Source organism: Pungitius pungitius, chromosome 19 (genome assembly GCF_949316345.1).
Source record: "Pungitius pungitius chromosome 19, fPunPun2.1, whole genome shotgun sequence".
NCBI lineage: Eukaryota > Metazoa > Chordata > Actinopteri > Perciformes > Gasterosteidae > Pungitius > Pungitius pungitius.
The window spans coordinates 15,631,838-15,639,441 of NC_084918.1; the positions used below are offsets into that span (position 1 = coordinate 15,631,838).

Consider the following 7,604-nt stretch of genomic DNA (forward strand, 5'->3'; position numbering starts at 1 on the left):
GAGGGATTTATTCATATTTACAGCCACATTTTATCAACAGGAACAAGGCACATTTACAAGAGGAAATGACATTCTCATCACTGCCGTTAAAGTACATGCAACACTTTGTCCCCCGGTTAGTTGAACCTAATTATCATCATCGTCATCCTCCTCATCATCCTCAGCAGCAGCAGAAGCATGCCATTAGTACAGAACAGCTCACGTGAGTGCACCACACCAACCACCACGGCTCTCAGAGGGCAGAGGAAGACGATGACGGACAGCGTTCACAGGAGACAGACGCACAGGTGCCGGCATTCATTCGTCCTCTCAGAGACTGGCCACCGCGGGCCGGGCGGCACGGCGGTCTCTTTTTTTTTTTTACAACAAGTTTGGAAACGGACGACTCGCGCACAGCGCTTGGTACCACGGCGCGCTCATCACGGCGTCAATGAAGCGTTCCACAGCGAAGCTTTAGAGTTAACGAATGAGATGAGAAGGCGAGAGCTGTGGAAGCAGCCGGGTGTGTCCCATCCCACAGTTTAAAGGTCAAACGCGGCCGGCTAACAAAAGGCTCGCGGCGCGTCAGTGGAGATGAGTGTGAAGCGCTCAAATGCTGCACAGCCTCTGTTTCAGGGACAAAGAGAGAGAGAGAGAGAGACACACGGGGAGGGGACGCCGCCTGTGTGCGATTTTCTAGAAATGTTTTGTCCTCCTACACACATTTCAGCACTTTGCTTTGTTTGTAGTTCTCAGCGAAGACAAGTGCAGGACAGGTGATCGCGTTGCGTTACCAATGGAGGATTTGTGGGTAAGTGGTGGTCACATGCACCGAGGCTGGCTTTTAAACCTACTCCTGCCATTCTGTGCACAAGTGGAGCCGTTTGACGTTTGTCAGGAGGATCAATGGGAGGGCGGGAGGCCGCCTCATGTCCACTGGCCTGTAGGCATGAGGGGATCTCAGCATATGGTCACGGGAAGTAGAGCTGAAATAACCCAGTGTCCAGTTCAACACCTGCAATCTATCCACAATTTGACAAAAATGGATTGAATACATTCAGCACAGCAACTACAGCCTGTGTAGTGTGTGATCGGGCCAAGATGCACTGGTGTGGTGTGTGTGGAGGAGGTACATGTTCTGCCAGTGGCGTTTTAACCCAGTGGCACGCTGCTGTTTACATGATGGGAGTCAAACGAAGTAGAAAAAAAGCAAGCGGATCTGAAGAAGAACTCTGGTGTTGCAGCGACACGGAGCCCCTAATGGGGAGCGACGTGTATGAGGGGGGAGTCAATCTGATCCTGTTAAGTGTTTAAATGGATTTCACATGGGTGTTAGGGTTCAGAGTGTGCAATCAGACATGGAGGGGCCATCCATATTCATGCTGCGTCAGCGCCATTTTAGGAAGGAGGAAATTGTTTTTCTCTCTCCTCGGCGTAAAAGTCATGCTGTTGATCGCTCATGGTCACATTTTGTTTCCTAAGCCTTGTGTGTGAGTGGAGTGGAGGGGGGGGGGGTGGAGGGGGGAGGCTCAGCGGCAGCAGCGTTGCAGGTGGTCTAAAGCTCACCAGTACAAACGCAATTGGAGGAACCATTTTGCATGAAAAAGGAAGCATTAAAAAGGTGGGGGAGGGGTAAAGCCCCTCCTCTCGGCTCACCCGACCCCCCCCCCCCCCTAATAATAAATGCGCTTCATGGAGTTGGACAAGAGGGGGTTCCACTCTTTAACCAAAGAGGAAACCCGGCGTGGTGCATTTCAGGCCTGCTCACGCTCATCTCCACAGACTTCAAGAACGTCAACGCTTAGATCTGGATATAAAACAGGTCAAATATATAATAATGATAATAATAATAATCTGCTCCCAGAACAGCCCAATCAAATTCAACTAAATGGCCCTTATTAGGTTTTAAAGGGGAGGTGATATACAATTAAACTAACTGTGACTATTAGTTAATTAACTATGTAAAGACAATTATGTTTTGTTTTAATTTAAAAAATGCAAACGCATCCTTCTCTTATTGTAGTTGCATACATTACATACATTACATTACATACATTACATACATGTGGGCCTTTTTGTTCCAGCCAGGGTCCAAAAGAGCTTTTTACTAAAGGAAATTTGAATCTCTCTTCGTGTCGATCCATGAATCCCAAAATGCTGTCAGCAGTATTAGAATAAAGATAGAAATGAAACTGGAGACTTGAATGTAGGTTACTGCAGTGGAGAGGTTTTGTCAAATCAAATTAATTTTGAAGAAGCTACAGGTAAAACATTTAAAAATGAAAATCCCAATACAGCGTTACCAGTTGTTTACATCAAGTTCCTTATTTTGATTAATACATTTTCTATGAAACGTTACGTTTAGAAATGCAATGAGGCGTCTAACTGCAACTTTTGGTGAATTATCTACACACACAAATTATTAAACTTGCTATTCTGGAAAAAGATTTAGATCGCAGGCCTGATTAAAAAATGATTACTGTTCAACAACCTTTTTGTTTACAGTCGTAAAATAAAAATAAATCAAATGATTTGTTCATTTGTGGATGAAATAAATGAGTGAAAATTAATTGAATTGATCCAGCAAATATTCCAGTGAGTATTTGATGTTGATGATTTGATCTGTTTGATAAATATTAAAACATATTTTGGATGTTTTTTCAGAAACATCAAGACATTTGAAGGTTTCCCACCCAACTGTTATTACTATTCTATCATATAACAATTTAAACATTAATTCCCTGCTTTGATAGGCCCGAGACAAATAATAAGTTGAAAATATTGGAGAGTAAGCTGGAGACTACTTTCTCATCTTTGGGAACTAATTAATACTGAAGTTTAAAACTGTTACTCAAAAGGAAGTGTGACAGCTTCAAACATCATCTAACGCTAACTATATAACATAGAACAAACAATGAATGTAGTTATCATAGAAAGAAAGTTATTTAAGAGATTAATATGAATGAAAAATGTAACTAGTTATCGTGCTCTGTACTCTGAGAGCTACCATCAAGATGTCAAATGAGTCCACAGAGGACATAGAACATGCACCATTAAAGCATGATAGCAGCTAAACCTCCTCATTTCATTACATTAAATCAGGCAACTTCCTTTAAACTATGCAGTATGAAAAATGTGCATACATTTCTATCAAAGAAATAAGAATTAAGCCAGCTTTTCTATTTTTCATTGTTTTGTTGACATTATATTATAGAACTAAATAAACTGTTTATCCAGAGGAAATGTTGAATATTTCGTTGTATCAAGATCCGTGAATCAGAAAATCCTGACTCGGAATGTACAGAAGAATGAATCTGGAAAGTTTGTGGTATGTGGATGCGGTGAGTGAAGATTTCTGGGAAGAAACGACTGAATCTACTGAATAAAAAAACCATTCCTATTGGAGGACTCAGGGCCGCGCTGATCATGTGACCCTGGTGCTCACGCTGGCCCAGCAACGTGCTGACAGACACACACTCACAGGTCGTCAGACGGACACACACGCTTCTCCTCCCTGAGGCCGAGCAACACATCCAACACACACACACACACACAGAAGAACACAACGCCGACCGTCGCCACGGAGACAGACTGACAAGACACTCGGACCACGGGTCGTCACACGGAGGAGGAAAAGAACATTGCAATGCAGTACAGATCAAGAAGAAGGGCTCTTCCTTTTGGAGAGTGAGGGTGTGTGGCTTCGTCCTGAAAGTCCTCCGGGCCGGCGGGCAGTTGGGGAGGGTGGGTGTTTGTGGGTGAGTGGCGGGGCGGCGGGGCCGGGGGGGGGGGGGAATGCGGCTGGTGTTTGGCGAAGAGAGGACTCTCCTCGACTACGCGTATTCTTAAGCAATAACAACGTGATCCGTATTATCCACCCAAGAATACCCGTCACCGAAGAGAGTCTTTCAGTAAACCCGGGGGGGGGGGGGGGAGCTACGCCGACAAACTGCGTGAGTCACCACTGCCACCGTGGCCATCGGCGGCCACCCTTCAGCCCCCCTCCTGCCACACAGACACACACACACACAGGCAGAGCGCGTGTGGCCGTCACGTCGCTTGGAGGCGGGGCCTGCTCCCACCAGCGCGTCCTCTGCAAAAGGAGAACAATTGACAGCGGTGGCGTTTCTTTCCCATCCCGAGCCGGCCGGCGGGTGTGGGGGGGTACAACAGAAAGAGAGAATGGACTCGCTTAAGGCTGAAGAAAGGGGGCGCGCCCCCCCCCCCCCCCCCTCCCCCCTTGCAAACAGCAGGCATCTTACCTGGACGCCGCCTCTGTCTTCTGGGGGCCTCCGGCGGGAACATCTGTCTTCCCCGGTGCTGCCGCTTCCGCTGGACCCAGCATCATGAGGTCTGTGGTGGGGAGGGGAGGGGGGGAGGTTCAGGGGCGTGCACACACAGGGGGAAAGGGAGAGGGGTTAGGGAGGTCAGGCCCAGGAACCTGCCGCGGTGTGACATTAGGCCCCTCGTCCCCATCAACACATGGGTCACACCGCGGGGGGGGGCAGCGCATGCAGAGAACTCATTTGTTTGATTATATAAAAAGGCGCCGCTTATACGCAGCGTCGCCGCAGGAGGATTGCTGCTAAATATATATATATATATATATATATGTATATTTATGTATAAAAAATGAATACAGTGATGAAGACGCATCACAACGACATTTAGTTCCCTAAAGAAATTCAAAATAATTTCCTAAATGTTAAACCGCCCATAATTATCATGACCCCCCCCCCCCGCCCCTTTGTCTTTGTTTTGGAAAAATGAAAAAGCGAGGAGTTTAAACGTCGGAGCAGAGCCATTAATAATGTATGAAAAGTTCAGGCTAATTTATTCGGCTCCGTTCTAATTGAACTAGCGGGCTGAATGCAAAGGTCAGGCTCCAGCTAAGCCCGTCCAAAATGAGTCCATTGATTTGCTCCCACTCATCAATATTCACAATTGCTCTGCGGATGTTTTGGTGACGTTTTTGGCAGATTGTTCGTGAAACCTGAGCAGAAATGTTTCATCAGAGATAAAGATATTGAGAGAGAAATGAGTTTTAAATGTGGACCATAAAGAAAAAGGAACCTAAGTGTATTTTGCTGTGGTGTCGATGCTCATTATTCTGTTCAGAAGGTTCAGAAGCCGAATGGACAAACTGACGGACTCCCGAGCCGGGGGCAGGGTTGGACAGATGAAACACATAAAGAGGAGGAGGAGGAGGACAGAAACGTGATAATCAACAAGTTTGCTTTTCCTTCTCTATTTTGTGGGTTTTTTTCTTCTCCAAATCACTCTACTCACACACACATCCCCCCCCCCATTCACTCGTCCAAACACCTCCAAGCTGTGGAGAGCTGGGACTTACAACCCGCAGCCAAACACACACACACACACACACAGATCATCAACTAACCTGGCCCAACCCTTGCCATCTTTAAAGATGGAGAGAACCAGAGGGCTTCAGCTGGATTTCATCTCCTTTCGCAGACACACACACACACACACACACAGGTCGGCCAGCCCCAGCATCATTGATTGTTGGGGGGGGCCCCCCCGGAGACCCCTGAGATTACCCTGAGAGCAGGGGCCACAGCTCAAAATCACATACCAAGAATCTTCTTGTAGCTTTGCTCTCATTCAAACTTCCCCCCGACACACACACACACACACTGACAAATGACGCACACACACACGCACAGTGAACGCAGAGCACCACAGGTTGTTGGGAGAAGCAACACAGTGAAGATGAGCATGTGAGTTAAATACGCTCTCCAGTCCTTTTTTCACACTTTCCTTCCACAAACCTCCTTTTTTCTCCTTTTTTCTCTTCTCATTTTAACGACACGCATGTCCCATGAAAAATGGTGACAGCAACAAAACACACTGGTGTACACAAACTACACAAGACAAGTACAGACAGACGATGGGGGGGGACTGATCCAGTCAAAGAGTAAGAAACAGATTGAGAAATGTTCCATGAGAGGAGGAAGCAGTGGACAAAGAGAAGACCCTCTTACCCTCTCTTCTTCTCCTCTCCTGTAACCCAGGGTGTTGCCTCTCCTCTGGTCTCCCAACGACCTCTTTGGAAAAAAAAATCCCTCCCCTTTCCTTCCCGACGCCTTTTGCCGAGGGTCCGTGGCAAGGTGGGAGGGGGAGGGAGATCCCCCCCCCTCCCTGAGGAGAAGACGGAGGCAGATCCCGGCGGGACACGGAGGATCCAGCAGCGGGGGAGCAGGTTAGTGGTGCTGATGCTGCCCTAAGAGAGGGGATGAGGGGAGGGATGGATGAGTAACAAAAGATCCCCTCCTCCTCTTCCTTTTCTCATCTTCACCTCCTCCCCCCCGGTCCTCCACCACTTTCTCTCCTTCCACTCTTCCACGTTCTCTTGTCCTCGCAAGGTGTTGCTCCGCCGCGGCAAAACAAACTGACAGCCGGTGTCGAGCCGAGCGAGAGAGTGAGAGGGAGAGAGAGAGAGAGAGAAGAAGAAGAAGAAGGAGAGGAGAAAGAGAAAGGGAGAGCGTGTGGTGTGATGTGGGATCTGCAAGCGGAGAGAGAGGGATACAGAGGTAGAGGTGGATGGGTGGAGGGGGGAGGAGGGACGAAGGAGGAGGAGGAGGAGGAGAGAGAGGTGGGGTGAGGCAGGGCGCGTGGAAGGATGAGAGGGGGAGAGAGAGAGAGAGATGTAAAGGAACAGTGAGAGGTACTGCAGCAATGAAAAGCACCAGCAGTCCGTCTAAATGACTCCGTCCCCACTATGAGGACAGCCGGGAATAATTAGATCTGAGCTTCACACACACACACACACACACACACCCTGGCACCTCGTAATGGCGCATTAATTGATGGTCTGTGCGCTCCACGGCCCTCGGCCAACACCTCCAGCACCGCCACTCATTCTGGGAATAGAAGAAAAAAAAAAGAAATCATCAGAAATAAGGCAAAGGATGACGATGATGATGATGATGATGGTGATGATGACGATGGGAGGATTAGAAGGAATAAGAAGAGAGGAAAATGAGTCGGCCCCTCGGGACGGATGAATACACACAATAGGAATGGTGATGGGGGGGCTTCGGCAATCATGTACTCACACACAGCACATCAGCTACTGTGGGCAACAATAGCCTCAGCGTGTGTGTGTGTGTGTTGAAGTACAACAACATTTGATTTCATGTGATTCATGATGAAGAATATTCCCCGCGTGGTGGTTTCATTGATTGGTCTCATGAGAATAATACATTGGTAATATTATTACATTATAAAACTGGCAGGTTGATGATCACAGTAATGTCGCTTTGAGTCAAACAGCTCAGCATCTCTTAAAAGTACCGTCACATTTTTACAAGAACGTGAGAACCGGGACCGGACCGGACCACCGCGTCACTAGAATGAGCCGCTACGGAGGCCTCGGAGGGGCAGGGGCTGTTTTATACAAAGGACCAGTATTTTGAATGGAGAAATGAAAGTCATTTCCTCTTAATGCCAACTGGTCTCTCAACTCGTCGCAGCAGGCCTTGACTTTTTAAGCTGACATTTTCAATTAGCGAGGCTTAAAATCATTTGAGCACAAGGAACGCAGATAATGGTCTGATAGTTTAAGGTTCCCAGTAGGAGTCCACACACACACACACACACAC

At 47.6% G+C, this 7,604-nt stretch overlaps 1 long non-coding RNA gene across 1 annotated transcript; it reads right to left on the reverse strand.

The window, feature by feature from the left end:
- Positions 1–3,905: 3,905 nt before the first annotated feature.
- Positions 3,906–6,850, reverse strand: LOC119198742 (uncharacterized). The gene is made up of 3 exons (XR_005114554.2): positions 5,985–6,850; positions 4,242–4,332; positions 3,906–4,072 (listed from the first exon to the last, which is right to left on the reverse strand). It is a non-coding gene; the product is annotated as an uncharacterized LOC119198742 (long non-coding RNA).
- Between the last annotated feature and the right edge of the window lie 754 nt (positions 6,851–7,604).